The sequence below is a fragment of the Nycticebus coucang genome, chromosome 21 (genome assembly GCF_027406575.1).
Source record: "Nycticebus coucang isolate mNycCou1 chromosome 21, mNycCou1.pri, whole genome shotgun sequence".
Classification (NCBI taxonomy): Eukaryota; Metazoa; Chordata; class Mammalia; order Primates; family Lorisidae; genus Nycticebus; species Nycticebus coucang.
The window spans coordinates 4,922,390-4,937,587 of record NC_069800.1 but is presented as its reverse complement, the minus strand read 5'-3'; the positions used below and the strand labels follow the sequence as shown (position 1 = coordinate 4,937,587).

The window sequence follows — 15,198 nt, the reverse complement described above, 5'->3', positions numbered from 1 at the left end:
GAGAGGCAAAGAAGCATGCTCAAGCTCAAACAGCTAGTCAAACAGGACAGCCAGAATCCAGACGCATGTTGTTGGAAGACAGAACATGAGTAACAAAATCACCAAACTCCACCTGTCTGTGTTGGCTCTCTGAAGATACATGCTCTTCACCCCAATCTTTGGACCCTGCACAGGGCTTGGCACAGGTGAAATAAATGTCATTTAAATGAACAGATTAAAGTGAGTTTATCTCCATTTCCCAGATGAGGAATCTGAGGCTCAAGGACTTAAATGACTTTTTCTAAGAAAACACTACTTTGCACTAAAGCTAGGATCTCCATGGGACAGTAGAGATAATGATTAAATGAACCCTAGGATATAAAAAAGGAGGACAAGAGAACCAAAACCTATAAATGCAGTTGTGGGTACAATACAATTACGTTGATAGTTTTTTCCTTGAAAAAGAAAAACCTGTTTAGAGTTTCTATGTATCCATTCTCTCATCTGATTCCCTCAACCCCACAGTGAGGTGGTCAGAGAAAATGTTATTAATCCCATTTTACAGAGGAGTGAAGTCCAGACACCAAGGCCCCTTGCCCCTTCATGATGCCACACAGGTGGCACCAGGCACTTCTCGGCACCATGGAATTGCCAAGGGGCCCTTTGGCCCAGTGCTAATTTGGTTTCAATTAAATTTGATAAAATGGCAGAAAGGACAAGAAACCATGTCAGCTGCAGGGAGGGCATAGAAAACCAATTTCTTTGGTTCCCTAAAGGAAAACATAAAAAATCAACAGTTTTTTAGTTTCCTTCCTTATACTTTCCTTCCTCTTTTCCAAGTATTCACCCCCTTCCCAGTGGTTCTCAGCACTGGCTGTGGATCAGAATCTCTGGGGATGTTTAAAACCTGCTTTCAAACCAGTCAGGCCCTTGGAGACTCAGGCCCTTGGAGGAGTCTCCGCTGGGCAGCCAGGACCAAGAGACTTATGCTCAAAGTTGCAGCCTGGAGGGAACCTGGTCTCAGTCCCAGTTTCAGAGAGACGATGTTTCCCACTGCCTTTCCCCTTTCCTTCTTTTGTCCACCTTTCTCCCCGCTTCAACCTATTTTCCTCTTATTCCCAAAGGAAAAAGAGGGCGTGCCTTTCATCTGGGCACGCCTCTGGCTGCTCAGGCTGTTTCTCTTTTCCACATCCCTGGGCCAACCCTCTCAGAGCTAACCTCGAGGAAGCATTGTCAATGGGGGAGGTTGGATTTGCATGTAGAGGTGTGTTTGTTTGTATGCTGTGTGTGGTGTATGGTGGTGTGATGTGTGTGTGACATATGTCTCTGTGTGTGTGGTGTGGTTTGTGCGTGAGATGTGTGTATGTGTAGTGTGGGATGTCAGAGTGGTGTGTGTGGTATATCTGTGAGTGTGATGTGTGGCGTGTACCTGGTATCTCTGCATGTGCCCACACACACGTGCATGTGTGCAGAGGGAGGTGGGCCCAGGGCTCTGAATTGCTGGAGGAAGATATTAGAGGGCTTTTTCTAGCAGATGCCAACAGCTGCTGTTGTTTCTAGTCCTTCCACATCCTTGTTGGGACCTGTGTCCTGAAGGCTCGGCCTTGGTGCAGCTCATCTGAGCAGCCAAGACACTCCAATAAACCCCACCTGGGGATCTGCTCCCACCTGGGGTGGGAACTCCGCTAGGAAAAAACAAACCCTTGGAAACCTGGAGGGCTTGTCATGAGTTCTCCCTGGGAGCCCCCCAAGGGGCTTCTAGGGTCTTCCCTGGGCTTTGACTGTCACAAGACCACAGCCCCGGCCTCAGCCACAGTCCCTCAGCCTCCTGCCTGGCTCCCTACACCTCCGCCCCACCCTCTGCCTTCTTGAGTGTGGCTCTGTTTCACCCTGGGTCTGAGCATGCTGCTTACCTGCTCACCTGCTCAGAACTCTCAAGAGAGGCTGCCCTCAGGATCAGTCAGTTCTATTTTGTGAACGAGGATTGAGGGGAGACAAGGGACATGGTCTCAATATTAGACAGCCAGGTCTGAATCTGTGTCCAACAGTTAAGCATTTCCCCCATTGGACAATCATTTTCCTCATCTGTAACATGGGAAACAAATACAGTAGAAGCTCCATAGTTGACTACCTCTCTACATTGACCACCTCTATAAGTGGATAGATTTTAATAGACTGGACATGCACTACATGTACTCAGTGGAACATGCTGACCACCTCTGTATGTTGACCAGTTTGTTACAGTCCCTTGGGTGGTCAACTTACAGAAGTTCTATGGTAGTGTGAATCTCCTGGGTTGTTTTGAGAATTAAATATGTTGCAAGAGGTAATGTGCTCAGAACAGAGTGTGGCTTGGAGAAGGGCACATTAGTATTTTGGCACAACAGTAATCTGTGTGAGTTATTCTTATCTCCAGACCTCTGATAATTGAATGAAATATTAGCCATGTGGTGGGCCTGCAATAAACACTTGTTGGTTAGTAGGCACACGAGCACAGTGTATGTCAGAGATTCATAAAACAAGCAGTTGTGGCTCCCCAAGATGTCAGGGCTAATTGCATCCAAATGTCTTGAACTTGTAGGTGTACCTCAGTAAGGCAATATCCCACCTCAGACAGGGGATGGTCCCCTGCCACAGCTGCTCTTGTAATCATCAAAGCTGAGAAGAGGGTGGTGAGGAGGAAGACAGGTGTGTGTGGTGAAGGACCTATCTCCAGTGTTTGTGTTTACAAGTTACCACCATGATCTCCTACAAACTGTAGGGAAGGGGCAGGTAATCCATCAGGTGGGCTACCTGGATAGCACCTGTGTAAGAATCATTCCTACAGTCCCACTTACACCACAAGCTCAGAGGAATCAACCCTTGTGTGTGTGTATGTGTGTAATGGCATAATGGAGCTCATGGGCCACGGAAGGGATTAATCATCGTCATCATCGTCATTACAGCTGTCAAGTAAATTGTGGAGTGTGTGTATCAGGCCCTTACTGAGTGCTTCTATTAATGGCTTTGTTTCATCCTCTCAAAAATTCTTAAGAGATGAGTGTCACTATTATTTTCATTAGGAAGACAAAAAACTGAGTTTCAGAGAAGTAATGTGACTTACCCAAGGTCACACAGCCATTAGGTAAAAGGTTTGGGACTTGAACCCAAGACTTCCTACTGTTGGCAAAGGCTGTTTCCTCTCCCTGAGAAAACTCAGAATCTTTCCAGAGTGTCTCCCATATGTCAAAAGCATTGTGTGGAGGAAGAAATATTTTCTGATCTTTCTATATGCTAAGGCACCAAGCCCTAGGTACAGGTCTTATCTCTTATTCTTCCTAGCTTTGGGATAGTAGACAAGTTCCTTCATCTCTCTGAGGCTCAGTTTCCTCATCTGTAAAATGGGCACCATTATGTCCATCTCACAGGATCATTGAACATGATTTCATTTGGAGCTTGGAACTGGAACTAGAAGACCTGATTTCTAATTGCCATTCTTTTGGAGTTGTAGTATCTCAAAGGCCAAAATAGTCTCAAAGCTTGGTCCTTCTCTGTATTCACACCATACATCTGAGCTGGCCCTTGCTTTGTGACCAGTGATATAATATAGCAGACATAATGCTCTGCTATTTCCTCATGTAGGCTCAAGAAACCATGAATGCTTCCCTTCATTCTCCTGAAATCCTGTCCTGTCACCGTGGGAACAAGTCCAAGCTAGCAATTGGAGGATGAGAGACATGAGGAGCAGAGGGGAGCCATCCCAGTCCATCTAGACATCCAACAGACAACTCACCCCTAAGTGCATGAGAAAGGCCAACCAAGATAAGCAGAACTGACTACCCACAGACCCCTGTGTGAGCCCAGCTGACAGCGGAAGAACTGTGCTGACCTGTAGACACATGAGCAATTATACACACTTGCTGTTTTATGCCATTGTGTTTGGGGTGGTTTGTTACACAGCAAAAGCTGACTGATAGAGTGGTCCTGTAGCAGTCTCTTCCCATCTCTGGGACTCAGTTTTCTCATCAGCACCATGACAGAATTTGGGTTCCTACCAACTTTGCTGTTCCTTTCCTTACAAATTTTGGCTCTGGGGAAATCCTGTCTCTCTCTTCTAATGGGCTGGAAAACCTGGGTTCAACTAGCTTCATTTTTTTTTTTTTTTGTTTTTTTATTGTTGGGGATTCATTGAGGGTACAATAAGCCAGTTACACTGATTACAATTGTTAGGTAAAGTCCCTCTTGCAATCATGTCTTGCCCCCATAAAGTGTGACACACACTAAGGCCCCACCCCCCTCCCTTCATCCCTCATTCTGCTTCCCCCCCATGACCTTAATTGTCATTAATTGTCCTCATATCAAGATTGAGTACATAGGATTCATGCTTCTCCATTCTTGTGATGCTTTACTAAGAATAATGTCTTCCACTTCCATCCAGGTTAATACGAAGGATGTAAAGTCTCCATTTTTTTAATGGCTGAATAGTATTCCATGGTATACATATACCACAGCTTGTTAATCCATTCCTGGGTTGGTGGGCATTTAGGCTGTTTCCACATTTTGGCGATTGTAAATTGAGCTGCAATAAACAGTCTAGTACAAGTGTCCTTATGATAAAAGGATTTCTTTCCTTCTGGGTAGATGCCCAGTAATGGGATTGCAGGATCGAATGGGAGGTCTAGGTTGAGTGCTTTGAGGTTTCTCCATACTTCCTTCCAGAAAGGTTGTACTAGTTTGCAGTCCCACCAGCTGGTGGGAACTGCCTATCAACTAGCTTTATTTTTATCATGGTCATTTCTCCCATGATTTCTGCTGATAGCTAGAAATCCTTTCTCCTGGGACCAATATTGCCTCAACTCTTGAATCCCCCTTCTCCTTGCCTGGCTCTCAGGTGGAATTCTTGCAGCCCAAAGCACCTATATCTCTGTTTGAAGAACTGAAGTGCCTCTGCAGAAGGCACTTAAGTTTTAGGGCTTGGAATTAACTTAGCACAGAACAGGTTGGCAGCAGCCAAAGAGAAATACTCTGCGGCTATCAATCGTATGGTTACTGGGGTTTGTTATTCCGTCCTTTTATTTCTAGCTAGAGATCTGTACAGGGGCCCATAAACAGAGAGTGATGTTGAGACTAGGCTCTGCATTAAAGCCAAGGAAGGTGAGCTGGAGCTTGGTTGAAACTCTTTAGAGACGTATGTATGAGGTCTGACAATTAAGGTTGCAAACTCATTCCAGAAAAAGTGCTACCATACCTCTCTGCTGAATATCCCTCCAGTCACCTTTGAGTTACTCCCCTTGAGAAGCTGAGCACTGACTCAAGCACCCTTAAAAGCATTTTTGGAACTCTTTTTCCGGCATGACCATCAAAGCTGTCATCATCATAGGAGGTCTGACAATTAAGTTCGAGAACTTGCCACCATGCACTTGTCTGGGCAGCACTGTACAGACAATTAGGTAAGGTCTCATAACTTTGGTCTATCAGGGTGTCAGAGCTGTGTTTGTGTTGGTATATGGTGGTGTCTTGCTGAGTGGCAGTCATTATTATCGTTGGGTATTTTGTGTATCATATGATGACAACTCTGATGCTCATTCCAGAAAAAGAGTTCCAAAATTGCTTTGAAGGGTGGACTAGGCACTTGAGTCAGTGCATAGTTTCCCAAGGGGAGTACCTCAAAGGTGACCAGAGTGATATTCAGCAGTGAAGTGTGAAGCGTTTTTTCTAGGATGAGTTTGCAAACTTAATTGTCAGACCTCTGAGTGTCTGCAGTAGATGCTCAGGAATGTGAAGGGGCACCTCTCTGAGCCTCAATTTCTTCTGTAAAATGAGGCGAGGAATTTTCCCCTTGTAGAGAACCTCACTACCATTTATGGTGTGGCTATGACACTGGCTTTGGCCTTGCCAGTTCCTAGCTCTGTTGATATTGGACAATCAATTTTATGTCTCTCAACTTCCATCTCCTCATCTGTAAAAAGGGATAGTCACACTGAGATTATACACGGGGTATTATACAGGGTACTAATGTCACACTAGAGAGTTAAGTGAGTTAATACAGGTAAAGCACTCAGTCCCTGGCATATCGTAAATACTCAATGAATGGTAGGCTTTGATTTCTAACCAATGAGATCATGTACACCAAACTTGTAGCATACAGTCTGAAATGTGGTAGGGGTTAAAATAGTTTTAGCTGATGATTATCTGTCTGTTTTGTGCCAGAAGCCTTATGATATTTATGCTATTTTAGTTTTTTAATGTTATTTAATTTTGTTATATAATTAACTTACACACTCACTCTCTTGTGTTTGATAGGTATTTATTGAGCACTTTCTATGTGACAAAGTGAGCAAAATATTCCATCGTGAGGCAGTATTACCACCATCAGTAATCTGCCCACAGCCACAGAGCTGGTGAACAGCAGGATAAGAATTTAAATTTAGTCTTTTCGACACTAGAATTTTTTATGTCTTTTTTGCCACACAGCATTTTCAAGGTTGGGGCCCTTGGGCTGAGCTTTTGCAGCCATGTACAGGTTGTTTTTTGGGTCCTAACTCTTGCTGTTGGGTGCTTGGTAAGTTATTTTTCCTCTCTGGGCCTCTCCAAGCTTTTCTATTCTGTGATACCTTCACAAATAATTCCTTAGTTTTCTTATTTTCTTGCCCATAATTTATTTTCCGGGGAGGCAGGGGAGAGAGAGAGAGCGATCGAGATCTCATAAGGATTTAAAAGGCTTATTATGTTCAGTTGTGTTTTGAGGGTAACAGACAGATTCCTGATGGAGCTGGGAAGTCTGTGGGAGGTCAGGAAGGCATTTTTGGTGTGAAGGAAGTTAAGCCTGGGGCTTCCTGGCTCATTGCAACATTATACCGTCCTTCTCGCCGCCAACCCTGCACATAAGCAATGCAAGGCAGATAGATCTGCTTTGTTTTGTTTCCTGTATTTTTTTTTTTTGAGACAGAGTCTCTCTGTTGTCCTGCCTAGAGTGCTGTGGCATTAACCTAGCTCACAGCAACCTCAAACTCCTGCCAAGACATCCTCCTGCCTCAGGCCTCCTGAGTAGCTGGGACTACAGACACTCTACACAACACCTGGCTAATTTTTCTATTTTTAGTGGTGACAGGGTTTCTTTTTGCTCGTGCTGGTCTAAAACTCATGACTTCAAGTGACCTCCCGCCTTGGCCTCCCAGAGTGCTGGAATTACAGGTGTGAGCTACCGTGCCCAGCCCAAGGTGCACAGTTCTTACTGCTTCAATTCGGAGCATCCATCCCACGCCTAACAGTGATAGTCTTCACGGCCCTGATCCTTCTCGCATGACACCCCCCACCCCCATTATAGCTTGGCCAACTGACTTTCTTCAAAATTCTGCCTGGATGTCACCCTCTCTGTGACATTTCCACGCAGAGATAAATCAGTGCACCTCTACCTCCCCAGCCCATCCTCCAAGCCATAGCCATTTGCTTTCATTTTTCCAGGTTGTCTGCTCATGCCTCTTCTTCCCTATGTGAACTTTGAGCTCCTGCAGGCCTGGTAGCCTCTCTGCATTATTGCTAAGAGGTACAGCTGATCCCCCACTTCGCCCTGTAGAAGCCTGTGCAGGTCAGTGAAAGTGGAGGCTATGGCGTATGCTCAACCTTTCTTAGCTATGCGACCTGAGAGAGCCACTTAACCTCTCTGTGCTATCATCATCCAATCCATAAAGTGATGTTGATAATATCTGCCTTGTCGGAGGATTCCTGATAATCATAGTTTCCATTTATGAAGCACCAACTATGTGCCAGATACCATGCGATGTGCTTTGCATACATTATCTCTAATTTGAGTAATTACCCTTCTGTAATTATCTCTACTCACATTAGCTCTAATTTATGTAATTATTATCTCTACATAATAATATTCACATTCTTTTTTGCTCATGGACATAAACTATGCAGCTTAGGGCCTAACGCATAGTAGGCTCTTAAAGGGTGACTAGTGAGAACTGTCTTTATGCCCACAGCATCAACAGACTGCTAGCAGACGAGGAGGGAAAAAAGGTCCCCTTTTGCCTGGCCCACGTGGCTCATGTCCTCATTCATGACTCAGCAAACCTTGCCCAGCGCCCACTACGGGCCACCTACCCAGTTCAGTCTGCCGAGCAAACTCCTTCCCCCTTGTTGATGTGATAAATAACAATTGCAAACACTTAGGAGTGCTGAGGGGCCCGGAGGACGGAATTATTTTTACTATCAAACCCAAGTTGGTTTACTAAAACTGTCAGTGGAAACCAAGCAAGATAAATTAAACCCAGCAGCTCTTGGGCCTCACATAACCCTGGCTGGTGAGATGCTATTTTCACTCCCTCTGTGGGAGGGAGGAGGTGCCAAGCCCAGATGCCACTCTGCCAAGTGTGTGCCAGAGCTTGTCAGAGCAAGCCTTGGGCTGGTGACCAGAGGACTCGGCTCCCTTTTGCAAAGCTTTAAGTGCTTTGACCTTTTAGTGCTTAAGACCTTTTCCCTGCTGCCCAGTTTGGGAAAGCCCAGATTCCCTAATGCGGCCTTTGAGGCCCTCCTCCATCCCACTAACCCCCCGGATGTCCTATTTTATTGATGAGTCATTGAGCCCCAGAAACACAGGCAGGGCCATGGAGACATGGCAAGCAGGGTTCAAATTTGAGCCCTGCCAGTTCTTGGCTGTGCAATCATAAGCACTCTTCCCGCTCCCTGAGCCCCAGTTTACTAATCTGTAAAATGGAGATAATAACAGAACCACTGTATCTGCTTGTTATGAGGATACCTAGGACGTAAGTGCCTGGGATGTCTTAAGTGTAAGCACATATTAAGTGTCATGGACAAATAAGAGAGCTGTTGTTTTCCTGCCTCTGGACCTCAGCACATTCTCTTCCTTTTGGCTGCAGCACCGTTCCCCTCCATCTTGGCCCACTTTCTCTCTCTTTTTCTGGTCTCAGCACAGATTAGGGTTTCTCTCCTTCATCACTATTGACATTTTCTCAGGTGGGGGGCTGCTCTGTGCATTGCTGGATGCTGGGTAACCAACCTCTCTGGCCTCTACCCACCAAATGCCAGGAGCACCCTCCAGTCCACCCTCCAACTGTCACAACCAGAGAAGCCTTCAGATATCAGAGCGTGTCCCCTGGGGCAAAATTGAGAACCTCTGATGTAGAGATTACTTTTCCAGGAAAGCTTTTCCTGCTTCTGCACCCCCAAGGGCCCTGCATTTCCCCTCGCGCACACCAGGTCCGCTTACAACGCGGCTCCCTGGGCAGGACTCCATTTGACTTGCTTCCCACCAGTGTTCACCCACAATGCCTGCTACCTAGTAGGTGCTCAAAAACATTTGTGGAATAGAATTGAACTTGCTTAATGACAATAGTCACAGCCCTCACAACATGTCTATGGTGGATGAAGCTGAAACTGAATCAATTCTGATGTTGCTGCAAGTTCGCAGGTGGGACGGTGTTGGTTGCTTTGTCCTTGGGAGGGCACAGTGTTGCCTGAGGGAGAGCAGTGCCCTCTTCACTGGCTCCATACTGACCCCGGCTGTGGATACACCACCGCTTTCAGGTTGGCTTAGCATTTGGTACCCTGATTATTCAGAAAAACAGTATGGCCTCCCCATACTTCACCCTACTTGGTCCCCAAACTCTCCTAGCATGTTTGAACATCACTGGACTTGGGGCCCTCTGAAGTCCTCCCACTCTAGATATTCTGATTCTGAGGTCTTTGATGGTGGATGCTTTGATATTAAAACTCTATAAAACCTCTCGATGGTCTTCCGGCTACTGTTACTGAAAGAACCAGACCAGCGCCATCTTAGGAGTTGAGTTTCGCTCTCCCTCCCCCCCATTTCACTCAGTAAGTTTAACTTTCCAGGCAAGCCCAGGCAATTCCCCCAAATCATGAGACAACTGCCCACCAATCAGGGATCCCCCCACCTGACCAATCCAGAAGCGCCCCCTTTGTTTCAAGCTGTGCACGCCCACCCGCTGCGTGGAACCATAAAAACCCCCTGCTCCAAAGCTTGGGGCTCCTGGCTCTGATCCATTGTAAGGGATACCCTGGGGGCCCAAGCTCGAGCTTGCAATAAAATGGCTTTTTTGCTTTTGCATCGGACTCGGCTCCTTAGTGGTCTTTTTGGGGGATTTCGATATCTGGGCACAACATTACTTTATCTGATAATTTAAAGCCAAAATGTTATTTCTTACCAACTAGGTTTCTTATTGTATAATATATGTAAGTTTATTGACAAATGGAGGCCATGTCCCTAGAAGACCTTCCTATATTTGTCTTTTCTCCCCTTTCTTGTACATTGTAGCCGACTAGACATGAATTTGGGCTTGAATTCTGGCTTTGAAACTTTATGGCAGTATGACTATGACAAGTTACCATTGTTTCATTGGCTTTTATTTATTGAGCCTCTACTATGAGTCATGCATTAGCATCTGTGCTGGGGTTACTGCAGTGAAGACAACAGGAAAAAATCCTTCTGTTCTCATGGAGGTGACATTCTAAGTAGAGAAGGTGGGAGTTAAAACATTTCAACAGATACAGCAATGTGCAGTGTGCCAGGTGGCAATAAGCATGGGAGATGTGAAGATGAAGAGATACTCAGACATTTGGGGCAGAACATCCCAGTGGAGGGAAGACAGCAGTGCAAAGTCCCTGAGGTCAGTGTAGTCAAACGAAAAGAGTGAGGAGGGGAGAGAGCCAGATTACATATGGCCTTTTGTAAGAACTTTGGCTCTAACTTTGAATAAAATGCGGAGCTATGGTAGAGTTTTGAGCAGAGCATGATGTGATTTGACTTAACAGAATCTTTTTACAGGATCACTCAGAATGGTAGATTAGAAATAGTCCAAAGGGGACAAATGTGGGAACAGGGAAACCTAGGATGTTGCAATAATCCTGGGAAGAGATGGGGGTATCTTGGACCCGGGAGGCAGCAGAGCAGGTGTCAGAAGCGCTTGGACTCTGGGCATGTTTCGGTTTTTGAATAGACTCAACAGTATTTACCGAGGATTTAGATACAGGATGTGAGAGAAAGAAAAAAATTCCGTTCACAGTGAATGTGCTGGAGCCGGCTGATCCTGGTTTGTAAGGGCAGATTGTTAAGTGCCCAGGCACTTGCTGAGCCTATTATCATTACATTGGTGTTTTGAAACCGGCTATGGTGGGAATATTTACACCATGGAAATAGGCAAATATTACAAATCAGGATGTAGCCCACCCCCTCCTCCCCTGCTGAGAAATCCAGTTGTTCAGCATTTACCAGCATCCCACAGGGCCAGAGGGACTTCAAGGGGTTACTTAAAATCTTTCAATTACATTTTAATTTTTTTTTTTTGCCTGAGCAGATGGTAGAATGGATTACTCCTTACTGAGATGGGACAGATGGAGTAAAATAAGTATCAGGAAGGAGAATCTGAGTTTTGATTTCAGATACATTTTGTTTGAGATGCCACTTAAACATCCACATGACTCAGTGAGGCAGTAAGTCAATATATGTTGAATATAATGGCTGGAACTACCTTATAGGATTGCTATGGGAGACAAGTGAGGAAATTTATTTTTTACTAGAAATTCATGTTAGTAAAGACCTTACCAAGAATAAATGCTCAATAATATAAATTTCTTCATTGCCATGATGAGAAAGGGCCATCATCACTACCTAGAGCAAGGGCTGCAAACTGGCAGCTCTCAACTTGAATCCAGTCAGTGGACAGTTTTATTTTTGGGGGCGTGGGGAAGAGTGTTACCTTAAAACATCAAATTTAGATGATTTAGATGGGTCATCACAGGGCCTGCACTCCATACTATTTCACACCATCCCCAATTCCCGTATTTAGGTTACTTGCCTGGCTCTGTAAGGGTTAGAGTTTGTCCTACCCTGGATGGCAGCTGTCATTATGCAGAGGAGGAATCTGAGGCCAGAAGAGGCTGGTGTTGGGTCCAGGGCTGTTGATGGCATGGAAAGGGTGAGCTGGGGGATCCTCTCTGCCAGTCAATGCTCACATTTAATGTCGCCAAACAAATGATCAGAAGAGAGAAAGTCTGTCCCTGGAAGGGTCCCCTTCCTTCCTTCTGGTACTGGTGCCAGTGGCCTGGATTTGGGGAAACTTTAATTGCTTGTGTTTCCCAGATCAGCCAGCTCTTCGCGTGAGTGGTGGGAATAAAACCCAATCTGGGGTGAAGGTGGAGGTTAATTGAATATTTGATGCCTAGAAGTGATGAAAGCAGGAGCCCCATTTCCCTATGTCCTCATCCCAATCTCTGGCACCAAAGAGAGACGTAGGCCAGTCTTATTTAAGCAAAACCACCCTAAACTGTCCCTGTGAGAAGAGAACAGCAGAGCTACATGCAAGAGAGGGGATCACAGACAATTTCTCAGGGTTCAGGGACAGATGACAACCTCTGCAGGATAAAACAAGCACCCAGGAGTTGATTTTACCTTCTCTTGGCTGAAGACTGAGGTGGCTGCCCAGTGACTTCTGGGAGAGGGAATTCGTAAGCTGGGACTATAAATTTATATTTATCATGAGGCTTCCTAGAGGATGCAGCCTCCAGCAGGCACAGCTTTTAAATGAAGTTTTCTACTTGAAGTTTCACCTAAACTCCTCCCAGATCCTCTCTTTGACCTTTTCCTTCTATAACTCCTACCCAACCACTATGCTCCAGCTATATTAAACCTCCTTTATGCACGGAGGTGGGGCATACTCTTTCACTTCCTCTCTTTGAAGAGGCTGTCTTTGTCATTTGGGACACTCTGCTCCCCTTTTCACCTGCCTACCTTCTCTTTCATCCTGGTGGAGAAATCATCTCTTCCCAGGAGCCCCCCTAACTCCACCCCAGCTCTCTCAGCTGCCATCCTCCTCCTATCTTCTCGACCTGGAGGAGGACACCCCCCACCGCATATGGAGGTGGAGACTTTTCTGTTTTCCTTCTAGTTGTATCTCTGGCACTCATCCTAGGGCTGGAACACAGTAGGTACACAGACACTTTTTCCCCCTAGAGTTAAGAGAGACCATTCCATGCTTTGCCAAAATAAATTTTACCACACCTATGAGAACTTTGCAGGACTTAAAATTGTGCTTGGCTCATAGCAGATACTCAGAAAATACGTCTAGAATGAATGAATGAATGAGCATCTCCTTCCAGACTCTAGAAGGCAGAAGGGAGGGAACAGGGGAGAGAGGGTGAGCACGTGACTCAGGCCAGGGGTAGAGGCATGCACCCTCTGCTTCCTGTGGCCACAAAACACTGCCGTTCCAAGACCTCCGTTACAGATGAGAAAAACAGAGGCCCACAGGGAAGCCCAAAGCCACACAGCGGGGAGGTGAAGAGGTTTGTTCTCAGCTTGGCCTGGTCCTTTTCCACAAGGAGCTCTGGAAGTTTTTGACTCCACTGGAATAGAAGCTTTTGGGACAACCTTGGAGAACACTTGTGCTGCCTCTAAGAAACAACCTAAAACGCCAGTCACTAATAATTTGAAGGTAGTTCCCTTCTCTCTTGCAAGGCTCCTCTGCAGAGCCAGGCAGCCCTGAGTTCTGTTTCCAGTCTGCTGGGTTTTGGCATCCCCCCTCACCCTCAGCCACTTGGGTCTGCCAGGGAGTCTTTTTATTTTGCTCTCACCAGACACCACCATCTGTCTTTGTCCCCTTCTCATGCTCATCTCACACAGGGCAGTGGAAAGAGCACAGCTGAGAAGCCACAAAACTTAGATCTCAGCTTTGCTACTCGCTAGCTGGGACTTCTCCCTGCACTTCAGCTGTCTTATCCAGACAATGGGGATAATTACCTTCCAGGCAGGGTTCCACATGAGAATTACCTAAGATATAAATGCTTAGACCAATCACTGTTTTATCTGGCCCAGAGCAGGTGCTTCCCTGCTTCCTGTGAGTGTCATCCTCCTGGGGAGGTCGGGGGAATATTCTGGATGAAGCATCTTATGGTTACTCCCTCTGAGAACAGAAAACACAGCTACACTGTCCATTCATTAAACAGTTTTTCATTCAGCAATCATTTCCTGAGTCTCTACTATGCATCAGGCTCTGTGTTAGACCCTACAAACAAGTAAATGAGACCCTGACTGGTCTCACTGACGGAGACAGATAGGAAAATAAACTACCGTAGCACAGTGGGCATGTGTTATAGTGATCCCCTCTTCCTGGCCTCACTGGGCATTCGGGCTTTTGAAAATGTCGTGTTTGCTCTTGCCACAGGGCCTTTGCACATACCATTCCTTTGGTATGCATCACTCCAGCTCATCCTTTAGTTCCAAGCTTTAGGAAGCCTTTTCTGATGGTCCTCTTTATTTCAAATCCCCATCATAGAATCTCATAGTACCACCAGGCTTTCCTTATATTTCTTGTTAAAGTTCCTGTATGCAATTATATATGTGCATACTCATTTAATATGTTTCCTCAGACCCCGAATTTCTCAAAGATAGGAACTGGGGTGGGGTACGGAGCAAGATGGCCAACTGGAGCCAGCTTTCCACAGAGGCTCCCATCCTGAAGGAGAGTTAAAGGACAGAAGTTTAGCAAGTAAGCTGATGGTTTGGAGCTGAGCCAAGAGAGAAGGTTGAAGGATGCACATTAACCCTGCTGAGGTAAGCTGTGACCCCAAGGATACGAACAATAGGTACAAATCCATCACCGAGCGGATAGAGTCCCCTCACCCATGAGAACGGCCCGCAGTATACTTTCTACAAACAAGTGGGCAGAGTTCAAACATCCTCCCACTTTATCCCACGGGAGAGATCCTCAAAGATAGGGACTAGAGCAGCATCTGCTGCTATCGTTGGCCTCACCAGTTATTTACACAATCCCTGGCCCATTGTAGATGCTTAATTAACATCGGTTGAAAAAATAAAACAAGAGCAATTTCCTCCCCAATGTCTTAAATGTGTCTGGACTGGCAGGGGTGGGGTGGGGGGGAGGTCACCCACGATAAACACTCACAACTGGATAGCTAAGAAGATCCGTTTTTCTTCGCTCACATGGATCTTCCAGATATAGTCTTCACCTTCCACGTAAGGCTCTGGCCAGTTTGGGGACAGCACCACCCCAGCCACAGCAGAAAGTTCCCCACCACACATGGCTGTAAAAGACAGATAGATTTTGTTTGTATGGTGAAGTGGCTAAGAGTGTGGGCTGTGCAGTCAGACAGCTATGGGTCTCTGTGGGTCGTGGACAGGTGTTTTCACCTCAGGCAGGCAGCATGTGTATATGAATAATTAAATGAGAGCTGGCC

At 45.9% G+C, this 15,198-nt stretch overlaps 1 pseudogene; it reads right to left on the bottom strand.

Moving 5' to 3' along the window:
• Nucleotides 1-15,198, bottom strand: part of LOC128574190 (seizure 6-like protein) — a 160,124-nt pseudogene that overhangs the window by 41,670 nt on the left and 103,256 nt on the right.